The sequence below is a fragment of the Vicugna pacos genome, chromosome 28 (assembly GCF_048564905.1).
Source record: "Vicugna pacos chromosome 28, VicPac4, whole genome shotgun sequence".
Lineage (NCBI taxonomy): Eukaryota > Metazoa > Chordata > Mammalia > Artiodactyla > Camelidae > Vicugna > Vicugna pacos.
In genome coordinates this window covers 1,577,702-1,590,501 of record NC_133014.1, presented here as the reverse complement: position 1 = coordinate 1,590,501, position 12,800 = coordinate 1,577,702, and the positions used below count along the sequence as shown (strand labels likewise).

At 45.4% G+C, this 12,800-nt stretch overlaps 1 protein-coding gene across 1 annotated transcript in view; it reads left to right on the top strand.

The window, feature by feature from the left end:
- Positions 1-12,800, top strand: part of LOC102527463 (coiled-coil domain-containing protein 144A-like) — a 192,131-nt gene that overhangs the window by 102,313 nt on the left and 77,018 nt on the right. Inside the window, 2 exon segments of the mRNA XM_072951579.1 lie at positions 1,772-1,924; positions 11,530-11,619. The gene's annotated coding sequence lies outside the window, so the exon portion shown is untranslated.

Genomic DNA, 12,800 nt, shown 5'->3' with positions numbered 1-12,800 from the left:
CAGCTGACCAGTCCTGAAGCCCTTGGGCTTCCCGAAGGGCTCTTGCTTATCAGTGGCCTTGTTCTCTGCCTTTTCAGAGCTGGGTGTGTGAGGGAGGCCGATGCCCTGTGCTCTGTGCAGGTGTGTTGTCAAGTGTCTCTCTGAGCTCCGTATCACTACCACCGCCGCCACCACCACCACCACCACCACCACCACCATAAAGTACTTAAGTATGGCTGAGTGGTCTTGAAATCATAGTTCTGGTTTAGGAGCTGTTTTAGGGGCATGTTATTTCTTAATTGTATTCAGGAAGAACTAAAAAGTGGTAGGTTTCCTACTTCTAATTTTTTGAGGCTAATTCTGAGATTACATCAAGGTAGACTGCCATAAGCAAACTATTGTTTTCACAAGTTTACTGCATTTGTGAGAGGAAAGGATGGAATGAGAAGAACTCGGATCTAAAGTAGTAATGCCCCGTATTCGTTGCACACACAGCTACGAGGCCTGGTTCTCTGTGCGTTTGCTCAGTATGGAACACAGGTGTTCCCTTTGTTTACAGATAAGGCAACTGAGGCTCTGAGAGGTTAAGTGCCTCCAAGACACTCGGGTTGCTGGTGGATGGGAGAAATGATGTCAGATCCTATGCACTCTTAGGGCAGAACCACAACTGTGACCCCTTTGTCACCCTCTCCTCGGAGCTTACTCGCCTCTCCTGGGGGACTGACTGGCTTTCAGAGAAAGTTTGTAAACCCCAGAAGAGCCCTGGTGGGCTGTGCATTAAGGTTTGATGATGTCAATGTCTCAGATTCAGGGGGGAGAGAGAAACAAAGATGGGATTGTCTTCCAACTTTCCTGGCCCAGTGGCAAGATGCTACTCCTGTGTCCTACCCTGACCTAATTTGGGGGACTTTATTAAAACAGAGAAACATTTGACTTTATAACAATAATGCCTAGATGGCAGCGATCTCAGTTTGTCATTAATAAAACTACTTACTAGGCTAATCTATTTGTTACCTGATATGCTATGAGAAAAAAATAGATAAAAACAATCATATATTTCTGAAAAGTACAGACTAGAAAATAGTGTTATTGATTTTTGTAAATTAAAAAATTTGGCATTTACTGTGTTACTGCTGTAATAACATTCTCATTTGTTTTTAAAAATAGCAATCAGGGAGTTTATAGTCAGCACTATTAACCATTTCAATGGTGTGAATAACTAAAATTTTAAAATGCAGTCAAGTATGGATTGTAGGGAGAATGTGGTTCTGGGAGCTGACCCTCAACATCTCTGGTCAAGAGACACCCCCAGGTGTGCTCGTATTTGTAGCCCTCATTTCAGACAGTCCGCTGCTGTTTGACCTGGATGGCTTGATCATTCCTCTTTGCGCCTCTCCTCTCCTGCTTGACCCCAGTGCCTTCTAGGATCTGGGTCATCTTTATCACCGTGCTGCTGCTTCGCTTGAGAGTTTTGTTCCTGAGGCCGACTTTCCTCATCAGGTTGTGTATTAAGAGAGATTCGTGTAATCAGAGGCCTTTTGTTTCATCAGTTGGTATGTGTTGGGTGTTTTGTGTGTGTCAGGTGCCTCCTGGCTACTTGTACCTAGATCTCTCCAAGCATCTCTGTGAGCTCTGGGCTGTCTTGATTGTAAAGGTGAGGAAACCAAGCCCTGATTAAAAGTAGATTTCTCAGACTCCCACATGCTTCACTCTGCCTCATCCCTGCAGAAAGATCTGGATCAGAGTGGGCATCCTGACATCTTCCTGCTTTGTCCCCCACTTCCTCCCACAGGTGGCTGATAAAGTGGTTGGTGCTCTGGGTCACCGAGTTGGAGGACGTAACCACAGACTCAGAGTGGCCGCCTGTCCTCCCAGCCCGTGGTGGTGGAGAGCAGCCGTCCCTACGCAGATGACACTTCCTCCAGTGGCACAGTGAAGATACCAGGTACTCAGGGCTGGTCCCAGGGAGGAAATGTGGGGGTCCCTGCCTGTAGAAGAGCTTCATTTCTGCCATGGCATCAATAGAAGCAACTGTCATTTTTCATAGAAAAGCTACAGAATTGCACAGCTCCCTCCTTGGGTCTGATGAACTTGCTAGAGCATCTCCCAGAACTCAACGAAACATTTATTTATGTTTCCTGGTTTATTACAAAGTATAGGAAAAAGGATGCAGTGAACAGTCAGATGAAGAGGTGCACAGGAGGGTGTTCTGTAAACGTCTTTGAGGTGAATGTGTAGGTGGTCTTGTTGAAATCACCTGTATCTTTACTGATTTTTGTCTACTTGTTCTATGAGCTGCCGCAAGTTGGGTTTTGAGATCCTCAGCTGTCACTGTGGATCTGTCTCCTTTTTAATTTTCTATCAGTGTTTCCTTCGCGTGTTTTGGGACTTTGTTATTAGGTGTGCGTATCTTTGTAATTGTTACATATTCCTGATGGTCGACCCATTTTTCACTGTGAAATGTCTCTGTTTTGTCTCTATTAACATTTCTTAAAGTCTATCTTGTGTAATATTAGTATAGCCACTCCAGCTCTCTTAATGGTTACTGTTTGCACTGTAGATCTTTTTCCATCCTTTTACTTCCCACCTTTTATGTCTCTTGAGTCTAAAGTTTGTCTCTTGTTATGCACCTTTTAGTTAGCTCTTGCTTTTACTTAAACCAGCCTGATAGTCTTTGTCTTCTGGTTGAGATGCTTGGGCCATTCACACTTAATGTAAGTATAGATGTGAGTGGATTTGTATCTCTTAGTATGCGTATATTTGGGAATGTTTTTATTTTGCCTTCATTTTTGAAAGATAGTTGTGCTGGATGTTGAATTCTTAGTTGATAGAATTTTTTTCCTCTTACCACTTTAAATTTGTCACCCTCCTGGTTTCTTGCATTCATTGTTTCTCAGGAGAAGTCATAATCATATTTTATGTCTTTTTTTCGTATTGTGGCTTTCATGGTTTTCTCCTTGTCTTTGGTTTTCAACAGCTTCGGTCTAATGTGTCTGGGATGTGGATCTCTGTGTTTATCCTACTTGGGGTTTGTTAGTTCTTGGAGCTGTCGATTAATGTTTTTCATCCAATTTGGAGTTTGGGCCTGTATCTGTTCAAGTACTTTCTCTGACCCATTTTTCTCTTCCCTCTTTTTTTTGTGGGGGTGGTGCAGAATTCCCATTATGCGTATTTCTATACTTAATGGTCTCCCAGGTATTTGAGACTATTTTTATTCAGTCTTTCTTCTTCTGTGCTCTGGATAGAGAGTAATAGAAATTGCACAGTCTTAAAGTTGTAGTGATTCTTTTTTTCTGCCATTTTAGAGCTGCTGTTTTGTCCAGCTGGTCAGTTTCTCACTTTGGTCATTGTATTTTCTACCCCCCAAACCTCCTTTTAGTGCTTTTATCATTAAATCATTGTTACCATATTTTCCTTTGTTACCATGTTTTCTCTGGTTTTCTTGAATGCTTTGAACATACTTATTACAGCTGCTTTGAAGTTGTTGTCTGCTAAAGCCAGCATCTGGCCCATCAGAGTTAGTTTCTGTTAACCGATTTTCTTCCTGAGTACTGCTCACGCTTTCCAGTGTTTTTGTACAGCTCATAATTTTTTATTGAAAACTGGGCACTTTAGTTTGTGATGTGTTGTCTGGATTCTGACCTTTTTTTTTTAAGATTTGTAAATGTTGCTACAGTTCTTTGACTGTTTTGTATGTTTGTTTTGTAACATCCCCGGAATGACTTTGAAATCTCCCTGTCGATGTCACATAGCTGCTGATGTCACGGCTTCACTTTTCTATCTTCATTTTTGTTTTCTAGCCAGACTTCTAGGATTTGCTCCGTATCTGCTTGGCATAGCGCCGAAGCTCGCTGCATTTTCCTTTCTGTGGTCAGATCTCTGCATGGGTAGGGCAGGGAGGGAGTGGAAGTCAGTGTTCTGACAGCTTCATGTTTTCCTGATTTCATATGCCCTGGGTCATCCAAGCCTCCAGGGTGTCCTCACTGAGCCCTTCTCTGCTCTCTGACTTCCAGGGTTTTCCTGCTAGATCTCTGACTAGTTCTCGGGTCTGGGATCAGGGTGCCTGGGCGGGAATTGGAAGTGCCTTCAGCCTGGCACACAGAGCCCTGTAGCCTCCAATACTAGCTGTGCCAGATCCCCCACTGGGTGCAGTCCTGTGTGACGGGAGCCTGGACTTCCCTGCCCCACCTGCAGGGTGAGGGGTGAGGGGGTCAGCTCGGGATAGGGGTCCACTTGGAGTGAGGGGGCATCCTGAGGTGAGGGGGGACAGGCTGAGGGGTAAGGGGCCAATTTGAGTGGAACTGACCCACCTGAGGGGTGAGGGGGACCATCTCGGGATGTTGGGGGTCCTACAGTGATGCATGAGGGGTGAGCCTGGGGTGTGGGGGCCATAATAGGTTAGTACCTAGCGGGGTGGAGTGTGGCGGCTGGAACCTTGGTGTAAGGAAAAGGATCCCCGTCTTAGGGGGTCTGGTTGGCGACTGGGCCTGGCCAGGGATGGGGTGGTCAGTAACAGAGAGGAGGAGGCAAGCGGCCGGAGTGGGGCTGGGGGGTGTGGCCTGTCCCTGGCGCTGGCGGTGGTGGTTCTGGTTGAGTGCCAGGACCTGGTTGGTGGCAGAGTAGGGGTGTTGGGTATGGAGACTCGGCTGGGCGGGCAGAGGGTGCCCTACCTCCCCACTCCCCACTCAGCTCTGCTCATCCCCACCTGGCCTCCCTTGGCCCCACTCGCCACATCCTGAATAGCGGGAGCCCCCGCCCGAGGGTCCGCGCTTCTGGCGGGAGGAGGAGGGGCGCGCATGCGCGGACGCACAGACGTGCGGACGTGGGACCCACCCAGAGTTTGTGCAAGCCTGGCGGGAGTCGGGCGCCCCTGGGACCAGCTCCCAAGGAAGAAGGCGGCCTGGGGACTTGGCCGCCGCTTGCCTTCACCCCCGCTGCCACTGTGGGGCAGGTAAGGGGGCGCTGGTGGGGGCGCGCAGGTCCGGGAGCCGGCGGGTGGGGCCTGGGCTGCGCAGTTGGGGAGGCGCACAGGGAGGGGTGCGTGAGTGAGGCCCAGGCCGCGCCGCCCATTAGGACCCTGAGGGCAGTACGGACCGCCGCCGTGGTTCGTGGTGCCCTCTGCCCCCATTAGTAGTCTCTGAACCCCCACCCCTTTGCTGCCGCTTGTACCCGGGTTTGGGAGAGCAGGCCAACCCCGGGAGGTGGTAGGGCGCTGGACGGCCCTGGAGCCCCTCCGACCGGCCCTCTGGCCGTGGCCTGTTTCCGGGAGGCGGATGTGGTGCGTTCGCGGGGCCGCGGTTGGGTGAGGCTGCCCCATGAGAGACCCTGTATTTGTTCCCTATTCCCCCGCGGCCTGGGGCGACCTGTGCTTCGCCATGTTCGCGGGAGGCACCTCTCGTGGTCACTGCTCCTGGGAGGCGACGTGGTGCTATGAGGGTGCAGGGGCGGTGGCATCGGTGACAGCGGCAAGGGAGGGAGGTCTGCCCCTTGTATCTTGTTGATTTGCTCCCATCTTACCCGCGTTGTGTCCTGGGGGCGGCCTCTGCTGCCCCTAGGTTTGCGGGACCCAGGTTACAGGTCAGTCTGGTCCTGAGAGGTGGTCGCGGTGCAGTCAGTGTGCAGGCATGGCGGCAGCCACAGACGTAAATGGGAGCAAACCCCTGCGCTCGCACAAGGCAGCCCAATGCCGCAGCCGCCGCCTCCGCCCTCGACTACCCCTGACAGCACAGCGCCGGCCTTCCAGGAGCAGGCTGCCCTGTAACCCGAGTCCTGCGAACCTGGGGCAGCAGACAGAGGTGGAGGCCAGGACAGGCCGCAGGGGAGTTTGAAGCAAATCCACAGGCTCGCATAGGCAGACCCCTAAACGCATCTCTGCCGCCGCTGCCAGCCCTCCTCGCAGGAGCAGGCGGACCTGGGGACGTGCTTGGGGCAGCAGAGGCCGCCACCCCCCACCGGCCCTGTCGCGGGGGAGATGGGGGCAAATCAAACAGTCTCCATGGGCAGCTTCCCTGTCCCGCCGCTGCCCCAGGTTCGCAGGACACTTGATCCCAGGTCAGTGGGCTCCGGGGAGGCAGGGGCAGTGAGGTTAGAGGGCGGCGACGGGGAGCGGTGCTGTCCTCCTCCAGCAGGTGACTTGTTCCCACCTTTCCCGGGGCCTGTCCTGGGGGCGGCCTCTGCGACCACAGGTTCGCAGGGTGCTTGTCTTCATGTCAGCCTTCTCCTGGGAGGAGGGTGCAGTGCAGTCAGGAGTCAGGGGGCAGCGTCAGCGTTGGGCAAGGACTGTCTGAGGACCCGGCTGTAGCCCAGGATAACTAATTCTCCTTTCTTATCTTGCTTCCTCAGTTGGTGGCTGTAGCAGCTTTTTCATTATAGGTTATTTTCAGATACTGAATGTAGGTTTCTCTGCTATGCAGAAGAAACTTTTTTTAAAATCGGTTTTTATATATAGTGGCTAACATTTGTAAATCTCAAACTCCCAAATTTATCCCTTCCCATCCCCTTCACGTGGTAACCATATGATTGTTTACTAGGTCTGCAAGCCTGTTTCTGTTTTGTAGATAAGTTCTTAGTGTCTTTTTTTTTTTTAGATTGCACATGAGTGATATTATATGCTATTTTTCTTTCTCTTTCTGGCTCACTTCACTTAGAATGATGATCTGTAGGTTCATTCATGTTGCTGCAAATGGCGTTATTTTATCCTTTTTTATGGCAGAGTAGTATTCCGTTGTATAAATACACCACAAATTCTTTTTCCAGTCATCTGTTGCTTTTTTGTGTTGGCTATTGTATATAGTGGTGCTATGAACACTGGGGTGCAGGTATCTTTTTCGCATTGGAGTTCCCTCTTGATTTATACCCAGAAGTGGGATTGCTGGATCATAGGGTAAGTCTATTTTTAGTGCTTTGAGGAATTTCCATCATGGTTATACCAAACTACATTCCGGCCAGCAGTGTAAGAGGGTTCCCTTTTCTCCACACCCTATCCATTTATGTTCATGAACTTTTGAGTGATGGCCATTCTGACTTTGTGAGCTGATACCTCATTGTAGTTTTGATTTGCATTTCTCTCATTAGTGATATTGAGCATTTTTTCATGTACCTATTGGACGTTTGTAGTCTTCATTGGAGAAATGCTTGTTTAGATCTGCCCATTTTTGGATTGGGTTGGTTGTTTTTTGTTATTAAGTTTTATGAGGTGTTTATGTGTTCTGGAAATTAAGCCTTCGTCAGTGGAATTATTTACAGATATTTTTTCCCATTCTGTAGGTTGTCATTTTGTTTTGCTGACGGTTTCCTTTGCTGTGCAAAAGCTTGTAAGTTCAGTTAGGTCCCATGTGTTTAGTTCTGCTTTTATTTCTGTTGCTTGGGTAGACTGCCCTAGGAGAACATTGCTGAGATGTATGTCAGGTAATGTTTTGCCTATGTTTTCTTCTAAGGTTTATAGTGTGTTGTCTACATGTTTAAGTCTTAGCCATTTTGAATTTATTTTTGTGTATAGTGTGAAGGAATATTCTAACTTCATTAATGTACATGCAGCTGTCCAGTGTTCCTTACACTATTTTCTGAAGAGACTGTCTTTACTCCGTTGTATTTTCTTGCCTCCTTTGTCAAAGATTGACCAAAAGTTTGTGGGTTTACTTCTGGGCTCTCTATTCTGTTCTGTTGATCGGTTTGTCTGTTTTTGTGTCAATACCAGGCTGTTTTGACTGTAGTTCTGTCATATCGTCTGAAGTCTGGGAGGGTTCTTCTTCCATCTTCATTCTTTTTCTTCCGTAATGCTTTGGTAATTCCGGGTCTTTTGTGATTCCATATAAATTTGAAGATAATTTGTTGCAATTCTGTGAAAAATGTCCTGGGTAACTTGATGGGGATCACATTAAATCTGTAGGTTGGTTTGGGCAGTGTGGCCATTTGAACAATATTAGTTCTTCCAATGCAAGAACATGGGATATCTTTCCATTTCTTTAAGGCCTCTTTAATTTCCTTAGTGTTTTGTAGGTCTCCGCATATGTCTTTCACTTCCTTGGTCAGATTTATTCCTAAGTATTTTATGTTTTTGGATGTAGTTTTTAAAGGGATTATTACTTTCATGTGAAGGAAAGCCACTCATTTCTGCATGTTGATGCTGTGTCCTGCTACCTTGCTGAGTTCTTTCGTTAGCTCTTACAGTTTTTGTGGGGAACCTTTAGGGTTTTCTGTGTATAGTACCATGTCATCCGCATATAATGACATTTTTACCTTTTCTCTTCCACCTTGGATCAATGACACTTTTACCTCTTCTCTTACACCTTGGATCCCTTTTCTTTCTTTGTGTTGTCTAATTGCTATACTAGGACTTTTGATACTGTATTGAATAGAGTTGGTGAGAGAGGGCATCCTTGTCTTGTTTGAGATTTGAGCAGAAAGGCTTTCAGCTTTTCACTGTAGAGTATTATGCTGGCCATAGGTTTGCTATAAATAGCTTTTACTATGTTGAAATATGTTCCCTCTGTACCCACTTTGGCAGGACCATGGGCTCAGTGCAGTCAGGGGGCTGGGAGGATGGATGGTAGCAGCAGTGGCAGCAGCGGCTGGAGGAGGGGGGCTGCCCCTTTTGAACCAGTCATTTGCTCCCATCTCCCCTGTACCCTGGCCTGGGGGTGGCCTCTGCTGCCTCAAGTTCGCTGTAGGCAGGTCCCCAGGTCAGCAAGCTCCCAGGAGGTGGGCATGGTGCAGTCAGGGAGGAGGGGGCAGCTGAGGGAGGGTGCCTGCCTTGGAGGAGCTGGCCTCTTTGCTCCAGTCTCCCTTGTGGCCTGGCTTGGGGGTGGCCTCTGCTGCCCCAGGTGGCAGGACCACGTGTCCCAGTCTGCCTGCTCCTGGGAGGTGGCGGAGTGCGGTGGAGGTGGGAGGCAGGGTGCAGGGGCCACCTGACCGCTACCAGCTGACCACATCTCACCAGCCTCCAGTAAGCAAACTAGGAGATGTGTGTCCCGCCACTGGGGGCAGCAAAGGCTGCCCGCAAGCCAGGTGTTGGGGGATGGGAGCCTGGGGCAAATGCACCTGCTCAGTAGGGCAGCCCGCCTCCCCCTGCCATTAGCTCTATATTCTTGCTTGATTTAAACATCTTGTCAATCTAGTGTATGTGTAATGATACATCATTTCATTATATTTTAAATTCACATATCCTTAATTACTAATGAGATTGGTAGCCTTGTTATATTTGTTGGCCATTTAAATTTCCTTTCTGTGATGCGCTGATTCAAGTCTCCTGCCCATTTTTCTGGTGGAATGTCTCTTGTCCTCATTGATCTGTAGGAGTTCTTTATGTACCTGGATATTAAGTCTTTCTGTCAGTGATACCTGTTGCAAATATTTTCTCTGTGGCTTTTTTCTATGGTTCTTTTTAATAAAAGCTTTTTTTTCCCCAAGTAGTCAAAATAATTGTTTTGTTTCCATGTCAAAGGAGAAGTCCTCCTTTATTATCTAGAAGTTTTTTTTTTCATCTTGAATTCTTAGATCCATCTGAAAGCAGCTTTTGTATATAGTTTGAGGTGGAGGTCCATCTAATTTTTGGAAATACGGATGCCTGGTTCTCCCAGCAGCAGTTGTGTTGAAAGATTGCCTTTCCCCATGCTCAGCAGTGTGGCCTTACCATGAGTGTATCAAGGGTCTACATGCTCGGTCAGTTTTTCTGGGCCCTGTTATATTTGATTGATCTTCGTCTCTACATCAGTACCACACTGTCCTAAATATTGTTGCTTTATTGTAAGTCGTGATATCTTTAGGAGAGTATTGGCTATTCTTGACCTTTGATACTTCCAAACACATTTTGGAATCAACTTGTCAAGTTCACCCCAAAAACTGTTTTAACCTGACAATTCTGTTAGGGATTGCATTGAATGTGTCATTCAATTTCAATTTCAATTGACATCTTTACATTGTGAGTCTCCTATTCAGTGACCACTTAGCATAACGCTTTATTCAGTTATCTTTCTATAAAGTTTCATAATTTTCTCTGTAAAGATTTTTCATCTCTAGATTGTTAGATTTACTGTCACAACTTTATATTTTTTAGCACAATAGTGCTATTGTTAATATTTAATAAATTTGATTTCTAATATGTGTGGTGTTTACTATAAATTTTATTATGGAAGTCTTCTATTTCTAGTATGCTAACTTTTTCTCAAGAGTAAATTTTATTACCTTTTTCTCGCTTATATTTTCGTTGTAAATTTTATGTGTTGAACTCTGGGTAACTAACTTGATCTTTTTTATACATTTTGGATTTTGTTTTTATTTAGGATGTTTGTATCTGTTCACGATTAAGATGGATCTGTAATTTTCCTTTTCTTTCTTACCTTCTGTTGGATTTAGGTATGAGAACTTCGTTAGCCTTATACAGAGAGCTGAAGAAGTTTTTTCTCTTCTATTGTTCGTAATAGATTTAATGTTGGAAATACTCCTTCCTTACGTGATTGCTAGGACTTAACCAGTGAAGCTGTTTGGGCCGAGAGTGTTCCATGTGGGAAGATTTTTGACTGTTTATTCAATTTCTTTAGTGGTTGAAAATCAACGCAGGTTTTCCATTTCTTACGTCAGTTTAGTAAATTACATTTTTCTAGGAATTTACCCGTTTTGTTTAAATTGTCAAATTCTGAACACAAATTAATTCATAATAGTTTCTTTTTAATGTCTGAAGATCAGTAGTATCATTTTTTTCATTTGGGATATTACCTTCTCTGTTCTGAGATGTATTGCATAAAAGTGGTGTAAACTACAGTTATTTCTGTCAGCTAATTATTATCCATCTACAGATATTATCACAAAATTACTATTTATGTCATACATTTTGCTGCCACAGTAACTTACCGTATTCTTACTTGAGAATATAATATGTTGATCTGTAGCCAATCTTTGCATTTTAGCAATAGAACATGGCAATTGAAACAGTGCAATAGGGTCACAGAAACCAAGTATGCAGAGAGTTTCAAGAAGAAAAGGAGAGCCAGTGGTATGTAGGAAAGTTCAACGGGGGGGCAGATTGAAAGTCTTCGATTCGACAGAAATAGGCCTTACGAAGAGTGGTCAGCCTCTTCAAGTTAGGACCTTTAGTTTCTTAAGACAATTCTGATTTCAAAGTCCACCAGGCATCAGAAGTAAAATTTCAGAATTCTTAGTCAGAGAAATCACAACTCTATTCTTTTTTTCATTTCTTTGAAGTTACTGCTTTGCTATCAAGGGTGAAATTCCCTGAAGGGGAATTTAGGGAGGTGTGTTTTCCTTTTCATCCTGTAGAAGTCATCGCCTAAATCCTGAATTTTTAGTGCTTTGATTTTCTAAGAATTCTGAATTATGTTTTATATCAAAATCTGATTTTTTTGAATGGTACTTTTAAAGTTTTGCTAATTTGTAATATGCCTTTCAGTAAAATTGAGGCCGTGTATTGAGGTCTCCTGAAAGGCAGTGTAGAAGCTCGTGAAAATTTTGAAGTAGGTGTTCATGCTTCACATCTGTGGAAATTGTATTTAAATTTAGCATTAAAGATCATTTTATCTTTGTCTTTCATTCCAGGAACTTGTGTCCCTGAAGCCTGGTAAAGCTGCAGAGCTGGTTTCCACTCACTTCCCTGAACCGATTGAAATAGTCATTAAGGAACTTCAGGTAAATTTTGCAGAATATATTGGGAAGAAACATCTAGCTGAGAGACAAGTATTGAACATCCACTTAAGAACTTTTGATTGTGATCATTTCTTCAGTTGATAGTTCCTTTTAATAGCAATTTCTACACATTGTGTGTGTGTGTGTGTGTTTGTGTTTAGATTTGGGAGCAGTTGTGGATCTCTAAGTCTGGACATGAGGGTGCCCATCTTTGTACATAAGAAATACTAAGATCACAGAGATATTTCTGAAGCTGTAACCTACACTCACCCTAGACATTATCACCACAGGGGCTCCCCCCACCTCCCCCCATACCTTCTGCTGTAGTAGATGCAACTGTATTCTCTTTGGGCTTCATGTTATTTGTTCAGACTTCTGTCATCCTCAGAACGGGTTAATGATGACTAGAATTTTTCTTGGGAAATCTTCCCTAGAATACAGCTATATTAATGTTGAGTAGTGAGATGCTCAGTTGAAAGTACTGTGTCATGTAGCTAGTATTCCACTCGTCACCACCACGGCACTGCTGGGAGAGTGCTTTGCTCACTACCATTATGGCCACAAGTGATAGAGATAGGGAATAGGACAGTGACAGGGACACGTAGCACAACCCAGGATTCCCACGTGGCAGTAATAATAGTAGGAGACGCGTACACAGGATGGAAACCACAGCAGTGAGTGGGAGGCAGCTGGCCTAAGAGACAGAGATACAGAGGTCATTCATTGACACACTTCATTTTCCCACTACTGTGCCCCCCACCCCCCCACCTACCACAGTACGGTAGGCTCTGGGGGACACAGATAAGTGTATAATGTTTTCTTTAATTTTCTCATATGGAGCAAAGAAGCACTTATGTAAGTGCAGTATAGTGTTAAAAGCACTACACCGGACATAGTGAAAAAAAGTGCTGCAGGAACAAGAGGAGAGAGAGAGAGACTGAGAGAGTCAGACAGAAGTTCCCAGGTACGTGTGGACTGGGCTTAAATAATTGATGTCAGTTTTCTAGGCAGGGAATTGGGAAGGGGTTCTAGATGAAGGGTCCTGGGTGTGTAGAGACTTAAAGGCACAAAGCAACTTGCATCTTCAGAGGGTGACGTGGTGGGGAGGATAGCAGAAGATTAAGCTATACATGGTGTGTCGGGGGGAGGAGTTAAAAGTATAGAGACTGGAAAATAGGGTTTGG